Consider the following 21,436-nt stretch of genomic DNA (forward strand, 5'->3'; position numbering starts at 1 on the left):
CCGGGCTTCTCCCTTTACTTGGCAGGAGCAAAGTGGCAGCCCACCAAACCCATCTCAAAATGTTCAGATTTCAATCTCAAATCACTTATCACAGCAGAAACCAGAAAACCACAATTTAAATGAAAATGGACAACTGTTGCAAACCAACTCGGAGGGAACAGAGATGTTAGGATTATCTGGAAGATTTCAAAGCAGCTGTCATGAAAATCTTTCAATGAGTAATTAAAAAAAAAACTTGAAGCCAGTTAAAAAATACCAAAGCTCAACAAAGAAATAGAAGAGACGTAAAGAATAACCAAGTAAACATATTGTACAAAATAAAACCTAAACAGAGGCTTCTCTCTCAGTTAGGGTTTCTCAAGTTACCATCAAGTTCATCAGAGTCAATACCCAACACTCATTCTCTCCTCCACTCTTTCTAATCTGTCAGATTAATTCCTCTCCTTCACTGTACTTAATATATTTTTGTATTTTAATTGGGAGTTTAAAAATATATATTTTAAAACATAAACTTCTAGTGAAGTGTAACATTGATAGAAAAAACACCTAAATCTTGTAGTTTGATAAAATATAACAAAAGGAACATATCTATGTAAACAACCAAACAAGTATTGAAATTCAACATTACCAGACCCTAAGCATGATCACTTCTCTCCACCCCCCAAATAACCAATATTCTGACTTGTCTCAAAATTCATTAAATTTGTATGCTTTCCAAATAGACATATTGAGAGGTAAAGCATTATTCTTTTAATATAAACAAAATCTGGCTGGGCACGGTGGCTCACACCTGTAATCAGAGCACTTTGGGAGGCCAAGACCGGTGGATTACCTGAGATCAGGAGTTTGAGACCAGCCTGGCCAACATGGGAAAACCCCATCTCTACTAAAATAAAATACAAAAATTAACCGGGCGTGGAAGCACATGCTTGTAATCTCAGCTACTTGGGAGGCTGAGGCGGGAGAATCACTTGAACCCAGGAGGTGGAGGTTGCAGTGAGCAGAGATCACGCCACTGCCCTCCAGCCTGGGCAATAGAGCAAGACTTTGTCTCTAAATATATTTAAAATTTATATGTATGTGTGTGTGTGTATGTAAATCAAAAGAAGTATTTGTGAGGTCAGTGTTATAGAACCGGGCAGTAGTTCATAATTTGTAATGCTGAATATTATTTTATTCTATATCACAAATTCATTTTTTTCTTTAATTGTTGATGGAAATTTTATGGATACCAATTTTCAGCAATTAAGGGTAATGTTGCCATCATAACATGAAATTAAATATTTTAGAGTGCATACATTTTGGGGCACATAACAAGAAAAGGAATCTCTTGGTCTTAAATTGTGTTTATATTCAACTTTGATAGACACTGGTAAAAATTTTTCAAACTATTTGTGCCAATTACCATATGCAAGAGCAGTGTCTTTGCAGGGCCAAATGATGAGATATGTTTGCTCTTGTTAGTCTTTAAATTTAGCGATTCACTGTGGTGTGTATAGGCATCCCTTGCTTTATTGTTCTTCACATGATTGTGCCTCCCAGATACAGCACATTTTACAGATTGGAGGTTTATGGCAACGCTGCATTGAGCAAGTCTATCAGCACCATTTTCCCAAAAACATGTGCTCCCTCTGTTCCTGTACGTCCCATTTTGGTAATGTTCTCAATATTTCAAATTTTTAAATTATTAGTATATCTGTTCTGGTGATCTGTAATCAGTGATCTTTGATGTTACTATTGTAACTGTTTGGGGGCACTATGAACCACTTCCAAATAAGATGGCAAACTTAATTGACAAATGTGTGTGTTCCGACTTCTTCATTCGTCAGTCATTCCTCCCATCTCTCTTCCTTTCCTAAAACCTCTCTTTTCCCTCAGACACAACAATATTGCAATTAGGCCCATTCATAACCACACTGTGACCACCAAGTATTCGAGTGAAAAGGAGAATCACATGTCTCTCACTTTAAATCAAATACAGAAATGATGAAGCTTAGTGAGGAAGGCAGGTCAAAAGCCACGGTAGGCTGAAAGCTGGGCCTCTTGTGCCAAACAGTTAGCTAAGATGTGAATGCAAAAGTAAAGTTATTGAAGGAAATTGAAATGCTACTCCAGTGAAAGCATGAATGAAAAGAAAGTGAAAGAGCCTTATTGCTGATATGGAGCAAGTTTGAGCAGTCTGGATAACAGATGAAACCAGCAACAGCATTCCCTTAAACCAAAGTCTAATTCAGTGCAAGGCCCTAGCTCTCTTCAATTCTATCAAGGGTAAGAGAGGTGAGAAGGCTGCAGAAGAAAAGTTTGAAGCAATTGCAGGTTGGTTAATGAGGTTTAAATACAGAAGCCATCTCTATAACATAAAAGTTCAAGGTAAAGCAGCAAGTGCTGATGGAGAAACTGCAGCAAGTCATCCAGAAGATCAAGCTAAGATCAATGTTGAAGGTGGCTGCACTAAACAACAGATTTTCAATGTAGAGGAAACAGCCTTATATTTGAAAAAGCTGCTGTCTAGAACTTTCATAGCTGGGGGGAAAAAGTCAATTCTTGTCTTCAAAGCTTCGAAGACAGGCCTACTGACTTGTTAGGGATTGAAGCAGCTGGTGACTTTTACTTGAAGCCAATGCTCATTTACCATGGATAAAATCCTAGGATCTTTAAGAATTATGTCAAATCTACTCTGCCTGTATCCTATAAATGGAATAACAGAGCCTTGATGAAAGCACATCTGATTATGAAATGATTTACTGAATATTTTAAGACCACTGATGAGCTCTACTGCCCAGAAAAAAAAAAAAGATTCCTCTGAAAATATTACTGCTCATTGACAATGCATCTGGCCACCCAAGAGCTCTGATAGAGATGTGTAAGGAGATTAATGCTGTTTTCATCCCTGCTAACACAACATGAATTCTGCAGACTGTGGATCAAGGAGTCATTTCGACTCTCAAGTCTTAATATTTTAAGAAATACATTTTGTAAGGTGATAACACAATAGGTAGTGATTAGTTTGGTGGATCTGGCCAAAGTAACTTGAAGCCCTTCTGGAAGAAATTCACCATTCTACATGCCATTAGGAAGATTTGCGATTCATGGGAGGATGTCAAAATATTGACGTTAACAGGAGTTTCAAAAAAGTTGATTCCAACCCCTACAGTTGAGTTTGAGTTTCTTCAAGACTTCTGTGGAGAAAGTAGCTGCAGATGTGGTAGAAATAGCAAGAGAATTAGTATTAGAAGTCAAACCTGAAGATATGACTGAATTGCTGCAACTTCACTATAAAATTTTAACAGATGAGGAGTTGCTTTTATGGATAAGCAAATAAAGTGCTTCTTTGAGATGAAACCTACTCTTGGTGAAGATGCTGTGAACATTGTTGAGATGATAACAAAGGATTTAGAATGTCACATAAACTTAGTTGATAAAACAGTGTCAGAGTTTGAAAAGATTGACCCAAATTTTGAATGAAATTCTACTATGGGTAAAATGCTCTCCAACAATACCATATGCTACCAAGAAATCATTCATGAAAGGAAGAGTTAATTGATGTAGCAAAATTCATTGTTGTCAATTTTATAAAATTATTGTTAATTCTAATAAATTGCCACAGCAACCTCAACCTATAGCAAATATCACCCTGAAAAATCAGCAGCCATCAGCATCCAGGAAAGACTTTCCAGTAGCACACTATATTAATACTTAATGGAGGTTCAGATGATCATTAGCATTTATTAGCAATAAATTATTTTTAAATTAAGGCATGCACTTTTTTAAGACATAATGCTATGGCATACTTAATAGACTCTAGAATACAGTGTAAACATAATTTTATATGTACTGGGAAATCAAAAAAGTTGTGTGACCTGCTCTATTGTGATATTTTCTTTATTGTGGTCGTCTTGAACTGAACCCTCAATGTCTCCAAGGTATGCCTGTAGTAATATTTCCTTGTGGTTGAATTTGCACTTCGTTGAAGACATACAAAGTTGAGCATACATTCATATATTTTTCTGATTTTGTTCTAGTTTGAAGTGCTATATTTCCTCGATAATTTTTAAAGTAAATTATACCATTTGTAACTGATTTATAGAAGTTCTTCATATTTTATGGATATAAGCCTGGTATCAGGTATATAATTTTCTTTTTTCATTTGTTAATATCACTTTTTTGATGAATGAATGTTATTAATATCAAAATAGTCCAATTTATTATTCTTTTTATTATTGCTGAAGTATTTCAGGCCCTATTTTTGAATTATTTCTGTGCTCTAGGTTCATGAAGATATTGTACTATTTTACCCTTCAGTTTTATAATGATACCTTACACTCTTAAATCATCTTAAAATGCACCTATAATTGATGTTTATGCATGTCTTAAAATAGGGATACATTTTTTAAAATTTTCCATTTGGAAGTGTAACTTGACCATCACTTTCCCTTTCTTACAGAACTAAGTCTGAATAAAACGCTTTGCTCCTCTGCCTTCTGCTGTGAGGGAGCATCTCAGATAGGAGCTGCTTTTCAGCATAGCCCAAAAGTTTCACGGTTCCGTCCTAAGGCCGATTTAAAACAATTGACAGCGGCCAACTCACAGTTGTCAACATGTTACAGCCACAAATAACATGGTATAAAAGCCATTGTATTAGGGTTCTCCAGAGAAACAAAACCAATTGTGTGTGTGTGTGTATGTTATTTATTGTAAGGTATTAGCTCACGCATCTTGTAGTCAGGGAAACGGACAAGTCTCACAATCAGCTACCTGAAAGCTGGAGACCAAGGAATGCTGATGGTTTAGTTCTAATAAGTGAAGGGCATATGACGTAAGTCACAGTCAAGGACAGAGAAGACTGATATTCTGGTTTAAGCAGCCAAGTGGGGAGAGCAAATTTTTTCATCTTTTGCTCTTTTGTTCTATTTAGGCTTGCAGTGGATTGAAGGATGCCCACTCAGATTGGAGAGGACAATCTATTTTGTGAATTCTATAGATTCAAATGGTAATCTCATCAGCAAATACCCTTACAGACACACCCAGAAATAGTGTGTAGTCACCCATGTTTAATGTTTAATGTGGGTCCCAGCCAAGCTGACATATAAAATTGACCATCAGATCCATTAAAGACTTTAGGTTGTTAAGCGGAATGCCTTAGTAAAAACTGCCTAATATTTAATTTGGGGTCTGTAGGTGTGGTACTGTTGAGAAAAAATGTATGTCCTTGACTTCATGGCTGGCTGTCCAGCACCATGGAAGCTGGAAATATGGTAAACTACATTTGCAGTAGTGAAGCATTTGATGAAAGTCATTCTAATAGTCTTGTCGGAAAAAACTGTACAAAAAGTTTTGTATTTTTAAAAAAGTGGTTATTAATATTGCTTGATTTGTAATGATTTCAGGTCTATGCATTTTCTTGTAAGACAGTTTTACTTGCATCCTATATTTAATATATAAATATATAGTTAAAAGAAAAACTTCAGCTGAATTAAATTTAAAGGATTTTAATTGAGCAATAGGGCAGCCCCCAGAATCACAGAAGATTCAGACTCTCCACCACAGTCACGTGGTGGAAGAAGATTTATAGACAAAGGAAAGGGAAGTGATGTACAGAAATGGAAAGTGAGGTACAGAAACAACTGTATTGGGTATAGCTCGGCGTTTGCCTTACTTGAACACAGTTTGAACAGTCAGCAGTGTATGAGTGGTTGAAGTACGGCTGCTGAGATTGGCCAAGACTCATCTATTGTTACAGGCACATGCTCCTAAGTTAGGTTTTCAGTCTTGTCTACCTATTAGGTTAGGTTGCAGTTCATCCACAAGGACTCAAATACGGAAGTACAGAGTCCTTCTCAGGCCATATTTCATTCACTTTAACAATATATACAGTCATGCATCACTTGGTGATGGGGGTCAGTCTTGAGAAATGCGTCGTTTGGCAATTTTGCCCTTTCATGAACATCATTGAGTGTACTTACACAAACCTTGATGGCATAGCCTAATACACAGCTGACTATAGGGTTTAGTTTATTGCTCCTTGGCTACAAACCAGGTATACAGCATGTGACTGTACTCAATACTGCAGGCAATTGCAAATAATAGTATTTGTGAATCTAAACATGTCTAAACCTAGAAAAGGTACAGTAAAAACAGGGTATAAAAGATAAAAAATAGATAAAAAATGGCACATATGTGTAGGGCATTTACCTTGAATAGGTTTTCCAGGACTGGAAGTTGTTCTAGGTGAGTCAGGGAGTGGGTGGTGAGTGCATGTGAAGGCCTAGGTGCTAGCTTGCACTACCATAGAATTTATAACAACTAGTCTATATTTAGGCTACACTCAATTAAAAAAACATATTTATCTTTCTTCAATTATAAGTTAACCTTAGTTTACTGTAGTGTTTTTACCTTATAATTTTTTTTTTTTTTTTGAGATGGAGTCTCAGTCTGTCTCCCAAGCTGGAGTGCAGTGGCGCGATCTCAGCTCACTGCAAGCTCCGTCTCCAGGGTTCATGCCATTCTCCTGCCTCAGCCTCCCGAGTAGCTGGGACTACAGGCGCCCGCCACCACGCCTGGCTAATTTTTTGTATTGTTTTAGTAGAAGACGGGGTTTCACTGTGTTAGCCAGGATGGTCTCGATCTCCTGACCTCGTTATCTGCCCGCCTCGGCCTCTCAAAGTGCTGGGATTACAGGCGTGAGCCACCGCGCCTGGCCAACTTTTAATTTTTAACTTTCTGACTCTTTTTTTTTTTTTTTAACAATGCTTAGCTTAAAACACAAGCATATTGTTTAGTTGTGAAAAAATATTTTATTTACATTTTTATTATATAAGATTTTTTCTATTAATTTTTTCCTTTTAAACGTTTTTTGTTAAAAACAAACACATACATTATCCTAGACCTACACAGTATCAGAATCATCAATTTCTCTGTCTTCCACCTCCACATCTTGTCCCAGTGGAAGGTCTTCAGGGACAATAACATTCACCGTCTCCTATGCTAACAATGCCTTCTGAAATACCTTCAGAAGGACCTGCCTGAGACTGATTTACAGTTAACTTTATACATATATGTATACTTATATGTGTATATAATTTATTTTATCTATATGGCAGTGGTCCCATGAGATTATAATGGAGTTGAAAAATTCCTATAACTGTGAACTCATAGCCATTGTAACATTGTATTGCAATACATCACTTATGTGTTTGTAGTTATCTGGGTGTAAAAGGAAATATATATTAGCATTTAGATCATTTTTAGCATATACTTCATATTATTATATTAGCATATTTGAAGTATATGCTAATATAATAATAAAAGCATAGTACAATAAATACATAAACCAGTAAGAGTTACTTATTATTGTCAAGTATTACTCACTGTTCATAATGGCGTGTGCTATCCTCTTATACAACAGGCAGCTCAGGTTTCTTTACACCAGCATCACTACAAACACATGAGTAATGCACTGCACTACAATGTCACAATGGCTATGAGGTCACTCAGCTATGGGAATTTCCAACTTTGTTATAATCCCATGAGACCACTGTCAACTAGGCAGTCTGCTGTTGACCAACATGTCCTTCTGAGGTATTGAATGACTGTATCTTATTCTCACTGGTATTCTTTTTCATTCAGCTTCTAATTTCTGTTCTTAGTCCTCTGTGGTCCAGGTGAAAATATCAGAGTGAAGAAATTCTTTCTTTTAGTGGGGAAGTGGTAAAAATTTTTACTATTTGCAGTATTATTAGATGGTAAAAAGTACAATGTCAACTATATGTTTTCTTCTATTTGGAATTTATTGAAATTTTAGTTGATGACAAATAAATGCTCAATTAATAAATGAGCTCTTAAAAACTCCTTGTTCTTGGACATAGAGGGGAACAACACACACCGGGGACTTTTGGAGGGTAGGGGATGAGAGGAGGGACATGATCACGAAAAATAACTAATGAGTACTAGGCTTAATACCTGAGTTACAGCATAATCTGTACAACAAACTCCCAAGACACAATATACCTATGTAATAAACTTGTACCCTTGAACTTAAACGTTTTTTAAAAAACCACAAAACTCCATGTTCTAATCTCAGCACTTTGTGAGTCCAAGACAAGAGCATTGCTTGTATGCAGGAGTTCAAGGTGGCAGTGAGCTATGTACAGGGTCATTGCGTTCCAGCCTCTCAAAAAACAAACAAACAAATAAACAAACCTATTACATGTTCTTTCTTATATTTATAAGATACAAATAATATGAATAATATACAAATATAGTAACCTATTAACTATGTTCTTAAAATAATGTATTTCTTCTATTATCTATTTGTCTACTTAATTGGTTGGTATTTGAAAGTTATATAGAAGTTTTTATATATTCAAATGTTATTATAGCTCATTACCTTTGCCTGTATATCTAATGTTTTTTGGTGTATATATTTTGATCCTGGTTTTAAGTACATATAAGATGATGGCCTTATATATTCTTGGAAACCACCATTTTCAACAAAATTCCTCTTTTATATGTTTAACATTTTGGATTAAATTCTGGATGAATATTTTCAGGCCAACTTAACCTATCACAGAAATTGTTTAGTACATCTTTGTCCCCTGCTTATTTTTCATCTTTATGTCTAGTTATAGTTCGTGTTGGCCTCCCAGTTTTAGCTTATAACTGCTTCTGTGTTATTGTTATTTAATCTAAATTTTATACTATTTATTTTTAATAAGGAAATAGTCTTCATCCACATTTGTTGTACATATTATCATTTTATAAAAGTTTTTAGTAGTATGCTTTTTAAAATTTTTGTATTTATTTTTTCAATTTTTGGGGAATTGTGATTTATTTTTTTTATATTTATCTTGAATAATACATTTAACAAATGCTTTTTACTGACTTTTTAAAAAGATTTATCAGGAATAACTAAACTAGTTTTCTCTCAACTCTAAGAGTCAAGTGTAATTTTATTTATATATGTCCATACACACACATTTAAAACTGCAGATGAATTTAGAGCATGTGTATGTGTTTGTGGTTTTTTTGTATTTATTGCCTATCTAAGAGCAGAAAATGACAGTGAAATGTCATGGGATTGGGAAATAGAAATTGAGATTGATTACATTTGCTGATTATTAATACAGTTGATAGGACTATCCATATAATGTTTCTTTAATGAGAAAGGAGAGACCACCACCAATTTATGCAACTTTGAGTACCAATAACAATTTATTCTAATAACTATGTGTAAGAAATGCATGGTCAATATCAATGGTTCACAAAATATAGAAAATTATCTATATGTAGATTTTGTTTATCATGTAAAATGTTGATTCATTTTACCTTCCAAATAAATTCTTATTAAACATTCTGAATTTAAAAATATATTTTCTATTTTATTTTTAAAGAGTATACATAATCTACACTGGGAGGCCGAGGCGGGCGGATCACGAGGTCAGGAGACTGAGACCTTTCTGTCTAACACCGTGAAACCCCGTCTCTACTAAAAATACAAAAAGAAATTAACCGGCGTGGTGGTGGGCACCTGTAGTCCCAGCTGCTCGGGAGGCTGAGGCAGGAGAATGGCATGAACCCAGGAGGCGGAGCTTGCAGTGAGCCGAGATAGCGCCATTGCACTCCAGCCTGGGCGATAGAGCAAGACTCAGTCTCAAAAAAACAAACAAACAAACAACAAAAAAACGAACAAAAGAGTATACATAATCTAGTTCAATCTTCTTTTAATACTAATTGTATTTAAACCTCTTAAGTGTAATTAGCAGGAGATTATAACTTTAACAAATAAAACCACATTAACATTTAGGTAAGACAAAAATGATTTTACAAAGTATAAATATGTATCAATCTAAATAAAATAATGTATATTATTATTATTAGAGAATATAGTGTTGTAAATGTATTATGCAAAGTGCATGCTTCATAACACAGTCAAATTATGAACATTCTAAACACATTTAAGAATATTAAAAAAAGTAACCTTGAAGAAAACACAGTACAGTAAGCTTTCTTAAAAATATAGTTAATAATATCTGTTATTTTCTCCAGGCTATTTTTTCATGTTTTAAAAGGTCAATTTATCAGAGTACCCATAAAATTTCATGGAATTTGGTGTTTCAGATTTGATAGTATTTTTTTTTTCTTATTGAGCATGGCTGTATAAAATCTAAATTGACCTAAGGTATTTTGTCTCTGAATGAAGTTATTTATTGCAAGTACTTTTCTCTTATTTTGACATCTCTCTGCCTAACAGAAAAATCCACTCTACAGAAGTAATGGAAATAAACATTGCTTCCAGAAAAATAATTATAAGCCGTGGCTGAAATATAAACACCACATTTGAGCTGAAAAAAGATACAAATCTAAAGTTGACCTTTAAAATAAGATTCAAATTATTTTAATATAACTAAAACACAAAAAATAGTCATTTTATCACTAATTTTAAGTACAATTTTAATTTGTTAACATTTTTAATGCACCAAAGGAGATAGTTTATTTAACGAAAGGAGATAGTAGATACAGAGATAGAAGATAGAGATCTTGGAAGGTTATAAGGTCTGCAATTATTTAGTTTTCTTAAAAACTGTAATGTCATATCTCTAAAGGAAAAAAATAGCTCAGTACTCTCTGTTTACTTAGAACAGGCATTTCATCAAATAAAAGTGTCACTATCATTTATCCCCAATTCTTTTGAAGTTGAAGAAATTATGTATTTATTTCCAGTGAAAATATTAGTAATAGACAAAGCAAAATTTTAAGTGTAATGATCATATTATACATTTGTATTACTTACATAAAGTAACATAATTAATTAAACCAAAAAGTGTTTAGAAATTATGATAGCTGTGGATTCAGATCATATCCCCTCAGAAAATGCCAAAATATAACTTTTCATTAACGTCACATTTGGATTTATATAACTGTTTTCACATTGGAAGTTATGTCACTTTCTTGAAAACGATGAAAAAGATGTCTGCATATTTCTGTATCCTCTTCATGAGCAGCTTTGTCCTTTGTGCTGAGTACTGCATGACAACAATCTCCCTTTTAAGCAGGTCATTTGCCCCAATTTTGTGGCTTAGAGCAAGAGTCTCGTTATTATATTACTTAAATGTGGTTTATTTCCTGTCATATCGTCTTTGCTTCCCCTTGAAATCAGAGCTGCGGAAACTGTGAGCTGAACCTTGGGGACACAGGGACAGCATTTGTGGCAAAGGAGCAACTTATTAAAACAAACAAAAAAAAGATGTTCTTTTGTCCTTCAGGAAGATACACTTTGAAGTACTGCAAGGAATGTTAAAAACAAACAAACAAACAAAAAAACTGGCCTGACACGGTGGCTTATACCTGTAATCCTAGCACTTTGGGAGGCTGGGGCAAGCAGATTGCCAGAGATCAGGAGTTCGAGACCAGCCTGGCCAACATGGTGAAACCCTGTCCTTACTGAAATACACACACAAAAAAAATTAGCTGGACATTGGGGCATGTGCCTGTAGTCTCAGCTACTCGGAAGGCTGAGGAAGGAGAATTGCTTGAACCCGGGAGGTGCAGGTTGCAGGGAGCCGAGATCACACCACTGCAATCCAGCCTGGGCAACAGAGCGACTGGATATGTCCCCACACAAAACTGGCTAGCTCAGGCATGAGCTCCCCAATGCCCTCATGGTCCTAGGTGCCCATCACCTTGCCCAAAGGCCCTACAGAACTTCTCTGCAAATATTAATCATAATGGGCTGTTTGTAAAAGAGCTTACAATGTTCCTTTATCCTTAACAACAAACTCTACAGGAAGCAGGCAGGGAGATATTAATATGCATGGTATGACTATATACTAAGAGATGAAAGAAATGAATATAAACTCAGTCTGCAGCTAATGATGACTCAGCACTCTCTTACAAGGGCTAGAAATACATTTATCATAGTCATTGAATGGCATCTGGAAAACAGGCATAGGCAATGATTTGAAAAAAGTGTTTTCTCCACGTTACACAACCGTAACATTTCTTCATATCCTTACCCTTTCTTTCATTCCTCAACTTCTATTATATTAACTATTGATACATTCTTTAATCATTGACTTCCTTCTCCACTCATCCCCTAATTCTGTTTCACTCATCTCTCTCACCCTGTGGACACTTCTGATTATCAAGACACTAAAGGTTTTTCCTGAATTTTCTGGTTTTGTTTGTTTGTTTGTTTGTTTGTTTTCTTGTTGCGGGGAGCAATTGACAACAATGTACCCACACTTGCTTGAAACTCTGGCTTTCTCCTGCTGGTCTCTTCCACAATGCTTTAGTTGAGATTCCTTCTTAATAGACCCTTCCAAGATTCTTTCATTGGGTTAATTTCCTCTTGCCAATTCCTAATAATAAAACTACTTTAAAGATTGGTACTTAGCTATATATATTTTTTTCTCAATTCATTATTTACTCTCCCAAAGAATATACAAACTATGATTTCGATTTTTTCAGTTCCATTTGAATGAATATCCAAAATGCTTCTCTAATGCTTACTTCTGTTATGATTTTTAGCTGTGTCTCAAAAGTGTCTTTATTTATTTATTTTTTGTTTGTTTGTTTGTTGTTTTAACTTTGTTAGTGACTTAGGGAGGAAATGTGGTAGAAAAAAGATGTTACACTCACCTGTGGAACTTTTCAAATCAAATTTGAAACCTATAAAACTGAGTTGTAGGCACTTTTTTGAGATTCATCATGAACTTCTCACCTCAGGTTTTCTAAAAGACTTAAAAGAAGTACAAATGGCTTTATTAGAAGAACAGAAAGGATTTAAGGATTCCTGTAGTGACTTCCATTAGCTGCATTTAAACACCACTTGCTAAAAGTTCTACTTCTCTATTGTGAACAGTATTAAACATGAGACTATTCCACCATACTTTCTCTTTTTCTCTAAAAATACAAGTTTTCTGTATACCTTCAGAATATGATCCATGTTTCCAACAGTATGACCCTTCTAAATCATTCACACGTTTCCATGAATATCTCCTGTTGTTACCTAACCATTTATTTTACTGAATGAAGACTTTCCATTACAACAGACATTTGACTTCACTATCATTAAAGAATTTTTCCTCACATATCAGAACCTATGGAATGATGCCTACATATAAAATAGTTCTTTTTTTTGGCTTTTGTTTTTAAATTTTGTTTTTAAGTCTGATTACAATTAGATATCTTGTAGCATATACCCTAGGTAATAGCTGTCACTTTTACCTTTTTTTATGTTGCAGTGATTTTTCATTCTTGGTTTTGTAATTACATGGCTTAAAATCCCCCAGCACCAGGGTTCCAGAAAGCTGATTACTCTAACTTCAGAAAGTGAAATCATTTTCCGTCTCCTTGGGTGAATACAAATCAAATGATGCTCTGGTTTTAAAGCTCTCTTGGCTTTTTTTTTCTCTCTCTCACTTTTAAACTGCTTGCCTTGTCTCTCTCTTGTTACAGGTCACCTTCTGCAATCAGATGTTTCATTTTCCAGAAATACGTTCCCTATTACTCAAATACTGACTCACTTTCACCTTGTTAGCCTTTAAGGCTAAATTCTTTAATATCAAGTATTTTTCTAAATAACATTGTCATTTTTTACTGTAGCTTTCATACCTGAATATATACCACAATCACCCAGAAATCTTTAAGATATAGATAAATAGATAGATAGATAGATAGATAGATAGATAGATAGATAGATAGATAGATTCCTGGAGATAAACAGATAGATAGATAGATAGATAGATAGATTGATTCCTGGAGATAAACTGAAAGATAGATAGATAGATAGATGATAGATAGATAGATAGATAGATAGATAGATAGGTAGACAGATAGAAGATAGATAGGTGATAGATAGATAGATGATAGATAGATGATAGATAGATGATAGATAGACAGATAGATAGATTCCTGGAGATAAACTGATAGATGGATAGATAGATAGATAGATAGATAGATAGATAGATAGATAGATAGATAGATTCCTGGAGATAAACAGATAGATAGATAGATAGATAGATAGATAGATAGATAGATAGATTCCTGGAGATAAACTGATAGATAGATAGATGATAGATGGATAGATAGATAGATGATAGATAGATAGATGATAGACGGATAGATAGATAGATAGATGATAGATAGATGATAGATGATAGATGATAGATAGGTAGATGATAGATAGATAGATAGATAGATAGATAGATAGATAGATAGATAGATTCCTGGAGATAAACTGATAGATAGATAGATGATAGATGGATAGATAGATAGATGATAGATAGATAGATGATAGACGGATAGGTAGATAGATAGATGATAGATAGATGATAGATGATAGATGATAGATAGGTAGATGATAGATAGATAGATAGATAGATAGATAGATAGATAGATAGATAGATGATAGATAGATAGATAGATTCCTGGAGATAAACTGATAGATGGATAGATAGATAGGTAGATAGATAGATAGATAGATAGATAGATAGATAGATAGATAGATTCCTGGAGATAGATAGATAGATAGATAGATAGATAGATAGATAGATAGATGATAGATAGATTCCTGGAGATAAACTGATAGATGGATAGATAGATAGATAGATAGATAGATAGATAGATAGATAGATAGATTCCTGGACAATACTTTAGGATTGTATTGAGACCCAGCAATCTGTATCTTTAGAAACCTTGGCCAGTGACATCAAATGAGAATCTGTCACAGTCCTAGGAACTTGGATCTATAAATTAAAGCTAGAGAAGATAGTTGGTTTCCTATACATTATCAATTTGAAGTGTTGAAACAGACAAATAGTATACAAGATACAAAATTTGACAATAAATACAAGCAAAAACTATTATATTTACAACAATGCCTTTTCTCATTTCCCTAGCCTTGGATTTTGCAACTACTGCTACACACAAAATTGACATCCCTCCACATTCAGCTCTCTCCCTAAGTGAGATCTATCTAGGTTTGACACAGGCAATATCTAAATATCTCTGGGAATTTCTGCAGCTAACTCTTGCCCTTCACTTGTAGGGCTCCTCAGACACCGAGTCATCCTCTCTGTTGAATTGCTGCTAGATTCAGTATTCTAGTGCTGACATTGAGATTTTGTGTTGGTTTCACAATTTTTAGTTCATTCTCCTAAAAACCTACACTCTAGTAATGGTGGCCTCACTTTTAGTTGCAGCCTTATTTAAAAAGCATGTGATCCAGGTGGAGATTTTCTGTTTCAACTTTGATCCACAATCTGTTTCTAGTCTAATATATACATAAGTCTTTAATACTACTTCAAAGTTTGAAACTTTTAGTTCCTTGTGCAATTTCCATCCTCAATCTTTATTTCTAATAATAACCTGCCTCTGCAACCAGTTGTTGTGTGTTTGTCTATAAATGTTCTGTCTGCCTGGGCTTAGAAAGTGTTTTGAAACAAACGTCTTGCATTGGACCTTCACAATAAACACTGTCTAAACTGCCATTAGTTTAGGTAAACTCTGTGGCATTCTACCTTGCCTACTTAAAATAACCTCTGCTGTGAGTCTGCTCTGGCCAGCAAATACTGTCTTTGACCAGAAGATGATGTTAGTAATATTTACTATCTTTTTCTGGAGGTAAACTCTGATGCTAATTAGCCAGGCGTGGTGGTGCATGCCTGTAATCCCAACTACTGGGGAGGCTGAGGCAGGAGAATTGCTTGAACCTAGGAGGTGGAGGTAGCAGTGAGCTGAGATCATGCCATTGCATTCCAGCCTGGGCAACAAGAGTGAAAATCCATCTCAAAACACACATACACACACACAACAACAACAACAACTATGATGGTTTTTATTGACAACTGTGAATATATTAAGAAAACCTGAATGCAATATATATTACTTGACTTGCACATTGCATAGCCTTGTGAAGAACATGTTTCTAAGAGCTCTAAATTAAGTAGTTCTTAATCTAGATTATGAGATCCCTTAGGGAATGCAAATTGAGTGATCAGATTAATGGTAATATAGAGGGATCAGCTATAAACCAATCTCACATATAAAGACAGAAAAATATAATTCAAGGCAGTTTAGTAACAGGTGTAAATGTCAACAACTTATTCCCTCATGAAATTATTAATAAAGCTGCTCTTGCTTGGTTACCATATACACATCCTCAGTTTTAATGGGCTAAGTTTGCAACAGATGCTCGCTGTGATAATGTAGGGTTGAGGCTGTGAATAAACTTTTAAGGGGTTGTATGACTGCACAACCAATGACTTCATTATCTTTATTGCCATGTATTTCTCATGCATATATTCACTTTTTATCTGGAATGTAAAAGAACACGGAATTTAAGCAATTACAGCTCTCATAAAGACATTTAAAATGCTTTTTTGGTAAAGTCACTAAAGCAAATTGGCTTGCTGCTTAGCAACAAAGATTTAATACTTAATGAAATAACAGATGGCAGGCAATCATTTCAAAGGAGAAGGACATGACTAATAGCATAAAGATAATTGATTGCATGGATCTGAGCCTTTGATACCGTCATGGAAAACACTAATCATCTAAGAATTTTTGTAAAATATATTTTCTATTATGGTTCTATGTTGTGTTATAAAGCTGATAGAAATTGAACAAGTAAAGAGAACTCTTGTGGGAATATGATACCTTTAACTCCATGGCCCAAAGATACAGTAAAATATAGAATAAGGATATGGTAACATTAGCCAAACAATTTCTTACAGGAATATAAGTAGGCCTTTGAGTGGTAATGTCGCTATTCTCAAACAGCATCATATTTATACCTAGTAATGGTTTAAGGGAAGTGGTATGCCACTGATTATGCACAGCCTTTTCCAAATCTCCTTCATGTCAATATTTTGAAATGAGCCCTGTATATGTATTCATACCATGGAAATGGACCATGCTATAAAATAGTACACGCACACACACACACACATCTATCTATATCTATATCTATATCTATATTTTAAAGACCACTTGCTAAACATTTACCATGACACTATGTAAGGTGAGGTGCACAGAGTAAGGATTTCCTGACCTCAATATACATGTGAACAAAGGATTAAATTTTTGCTTCCTGTCTCCAAGCATTCATACTATATGCGTACTACTTTGGCTCCCTGGAGATCTGAGAACAAGTTGAAGGACTGTGAAATGGGTTAGCCATTTCGCATTGCCTTCAACTGGTACTATGAGGGAGCAGAGTTCTAGTACCAGTTAGTGCACTTGAACATGTGTAAGAAACACACAGTAAGTAGATAACTTAGCTAGAGGAAGCCCATTCTTTCTGTATTCAGATGACTGGAAAAAGTGTTGGATAAGATAATTATGTATCCTGCTCAATTACAGAAGCTAAATTGCATCTTAAATGCAGTGTGCTGATTAGCAAAATGTAGTATTCTGCATATTAGGTATTAAAGTATAGAGCAGCAAGCGTTCCAGAGGAATCTGAGAATCCTAACCCAATCTCCAAAACATCTCCAGTTGCATGCTTCATGCCTGAAGATCCTAGATATTCATCGTAATGAAGGGTCTGTAATATATTGAAAATTGAAGGATAGCTCCTTAAGTATCCTGACTGATTTTATCAATTATTATACTTTTTTGAGGTCATAAAATGAAATGCTGGTATAATTATGACTTAAGAGCAAAGTTGGATACAATTTCTTGCATGAGTTAAAGTCAAAAATATTTCTCAAAATGAAATTGGCAGCCAGCCAAGTTAATTTGAGGAGACACATATAGACAAAGAAGCTCTAAACCAGGAGCATATGAAACAAGATATTTTAACAATTAATGCCTTGTTTGAGTTCAAGTGTTTGGCCTAATATGAAGTGGACTGCAAAGGTAAAGGACTAAATCTAAATATTGCAATTCAAGTCTCTGTCAGAGGCAGTTAAGTAGAAGCACTTTATTGAAATAGGGTATTTCATGATTGTTTAGCCCCATGAAATATTTTGGCTTTATTCCTTGTGTTAGTCTACTCAAACATTAGTCTGCAAGTCTCCTTTTCAATATCCCTCTTTTTCATCTATTGTTCCTTTCACCTACTTTTCTTTGTCCATGTGATTATTCTGTCCTTTTCTTCAAGCCACTTGATGGTAAAGAATATTTTATAAAGACTTCAGCTGAAGAAGTTAAATATTTCTTAAAAATTAAAATGTTTTAAGTCAAAGAATACCTTTTATTTCAGTAGTGGTGATGATAACTGAGGAAGATTTGCCTACCTACCAGTGTGCAAATGGTTTCCATTTTGTCAATTCATAATCGTATCCTGTATTTATTAATAGGGATGTTTGCTCAACTTCTATGGTTACATTTTATTTTAAATTATTTCTTTACATGTAATTAAGAAAGTAAACGTATATGTTTGTAAACATACATGATATATATGTTTCATCAGATATGAAAGTAAACATACATGATTTTTGAAAAAAATCAATGAATGAGCCTGTAAAATAGTGAGACTAATAGCAAAAATAATTCAGAAAATAGTCTCTTTTGCAGTTTGAGTTTGTCTGTGTATTTCAAAGTGTTAATAGGACTGAGGGTCAATGTGACTTTTCCAAGGTTTGTTGCTTTCAGAAGTCAATGAGTTTCTTTTCTAAATCTAATTTTCTGGGTGATAAATTGATGGGTATTCCATGTACTTTTTCAGCATCTTGTTGGCTGTCTTTACACAGATTCAATATTTAATGAGAGATCAATACTTCCAAAGTACATTTTCTTTTACTTCCTTCACTTAGGAGTCTGGGTAGCTACCAAATCACAAATATCACCAAAACCACGATCTCCATCATCACTCAACCAACAGGAATCTCCTGAGAGCCTGCTTCATGCTCAGCACTGTGAAACTTGCATTGAAAAACAAAGGCACAAAAGAGAATACAAAATGGTTTTATATTATTGGTAGGTGAGTTATCAACATAGCAAAGATTAATAGATTATAATGTGATTGGCGTTTTACAGTCAGAGAATTTTAGAAATTTTGATCTGCCTCTAACACACTGGTTACTCAAACTCCCCAATTAATAAAGTCAGACTTGCCAATTGGCACTGGAGAATTAAACAATGTAATGCATTTAATTATGTAGATTGATGCCTGATATATTTTAGGTGCATGCTTAATGGTAAGGTGATAGTAATTACTTTGATTAACTGATGTAACTATATATTGTAAATATCACCAAATGCTGAGAGAGAAACACGGCTCCTATATCTGAACCTGCAATTACAGGTTTGCTTATTGTTGTCATGGGCGAGTCATTTAGCATCTTAGATTTCCGATATTCCTCCCTCTAAAGTCAGAAAGAGGAATAATTAGTTGACCTTTAATATTCTACCTAGTTGTGATAGTAACGATTTCATGCATATTCCATTACTTGTAAACAAAAGCTTATAGGCATTAAAGACTTTAGATGGCTGTGTGTGTGTGTTTGTGTGTGTTTGTGTGTGTGTGTGTGTGCGTGTGCATGTGTACATTTTAATTCCATTTGAATTTCTATTCTAAGATGTGAGCTTGTCTCCAGGATAATGCACATATGAATTTATGTGCACAGATTTTGAATTGAATTTCAAGCCATTCTAATCTTTGTAGTTCACCTGTAGCCCCAGCTCTCAGGGCGAAGACCTGTCCTCTGTGTTAACTGTCTAGAAGTGACGAAAAACACTGGTGGCTGATATCTGGAATCTGCATATGCCTTTTTAACATTAATTTTCAAGGCAGTCTCTCAGACCAAAATGTCCTGGCTCCTGTTGTTCTACTTGGTTTTTTAAGAATATGCCCAGGAGGCCATAAGTGCTTAATTTTTTCTCTTTTTTAATATCACTACGTTGCATTCTAACACAGAATATTCTTCTCCAGAATGTCACAACTGAAAATACAACAAGAAAGAATTCCTCCATGTTCCCCCTCTCTTTCAATTTCGTAGATCTTATTTGTTTGTTTATTTTGATGTAATTAATAAAAATAATTGAAGAAGCAGGATATGAACATGACTAAAAGCATGAAATTACAAAGCCCAAATTGATGAACTTCTACACACTGGTGTATGTTATTGAAAGCCTTTGGATTCTGTTTGTTTTTACTTAGGCTGGAGCTCACTAAATTGTCAGTTTTCTTTTGATTCCCTGACCTTCTGTAGATTATGTTAACCTCTTTTTTCAGTTAGCTACAAAGAATTAAAGTAAGATCTTCAATTACAAAGATTTAGTGTGTATGAATAAGGCAAGAGGGCCAAATGCAAAATTTTACTTACATATTCAAATTTAATTCTTTTTAAAATTCTTTATTAGATCAGGTTAAATCAGAGTTGAACGTGATACTGGCATATCCTCTTTTGATCCATAAAGTACAAACCTGTAGTTTTCTATTGAAATCATCTATATTTATACAGCTCATCAAATACTCAGAGGGATAAACAAATAAAGAAAAAAAGAAAAACAAAGGAAAAGGAATCAAGTATAGTTTCTTAAAGTTAAATGGTTGTTTTAAAAAACTGTAACAACTTATTTTTGTCAATGGAAAAATGTGAACTTTTATTAATATTCTCTTTTCAAAATGCTTCTAACATATATGACTCATTTAATATTACTATTTTATATCACTTTCTTAATTAATTGCCTATTTTCCACTACAAAAGCTCATGAGCATTTAACAATAGATGCAAAGCTCTATGGTGATCATTTCACTTGTATTTTTTCATTTAATTTTCACATCATCCACATAGGACATGTACTATTATTGTCTCACTTTGGATTGCTGGTAAATGAGACAGAGAAAGATGAGCCAACCTGAAAAGATCACGAAGTAGTAAAAGATGGAACTGATGTTGAGCCCACCCCATCTCTCCACATAATCATCACAAACACAATAACCTGTAACCAAAAGATTGAGACAGAGGACTGCAAAGTGATGGTTTGCAAAAACCTGAATTCCAGATGTCTCTTTCCTTCCTTTTCTCCCTCCTTCCTTCTTTAACTGTAAACTAACAGCATTCAGAATATACAACTGACATTTTAACTCATCCTCTAATTTTTTTTTCTTCTATGTAAAGTAAAAATCAAATTCCTTTTAGGAAAAAATGATAATTAAAAACGGTACATTAAAATAAATATTTCCACTAAAATAAATGGCTATCACTGAATGCATCCAGTCTTCACTTGTGTTTTAATTTCACAATGACCCCTTTGCTTTTTTTTTTTCAAATTTACGTTTCTTTGTTTTCATGATCAAGCTTGAGCTTGAACATTTTCTTACACTGAACAGCTGTTAAATGTCTGTGTTTGCAGACCAAACAATTGTCACTAGACTGACTATATAGCCTATACAATAAGAACGAGGAAATGCTCAACAGAAATTAATCTGATGCAACATTTCTGATTTTTTTCCACCAGCCTATCTAAGAATTTGTGTGGCAGGTAT

At 34.4% G+C, this 21,436-nt stretch overlaps 2 long non-coding RNA genes across 2 annotated transcripts in view; one reads left to right on the forward strand and one right to left on the reverse strand.

Moving 5' to 3' along the window:
• Positions 1 to 7,444, reverse strand: part of LOC129528186 (uncharacterized) — a 94,384-nt gene extending 86,940 nt beyond the window's left edge. Inside the window, exon 1 of the long non-coding RNA XR_008673412.2 lies at positions 7,369 to 7,444. This is a non-coding gene — a long non-coding RNA (uncharacterized lncRNA). The remainder of the gene's footprint in view (positions 1 to 7,368) is intronic.
• Positions 7,445 to 7,499: 55 nt separating this feature from the next.
• LOC129528185 (uncharacterized) lies at positions 7,500 to 21,104 on the forward strand. Its single transcript, XR_008673411.2, has 3 exons — positions 7,500 to 7,578; positions 18,759 to 18,925; positions 20,742 to 21,104. It is a non-coding gene; the product is annotated as an uncharacterized lncRNA (long non-coding RNA).
• The last annotated feature ends 332 nt before the right edge of the window (positions 21,105 to 21,436 follow it).

This window comes from Gorilla gorilla, chromosome 17 (genome assembly GCF_029281585.2).
Source record: "Gorilla gorilla gorilla isolate KB3781 chromosome 17, NHGRI_mGorGor1-v2.1_pri, whole genome shotgun sequence".
Lineage (NCBI taxonomy): Eukaryota > Metazoa > Chordata > Mammalia > Primates > Hominidae > Gorilla > Gorilla gorilla.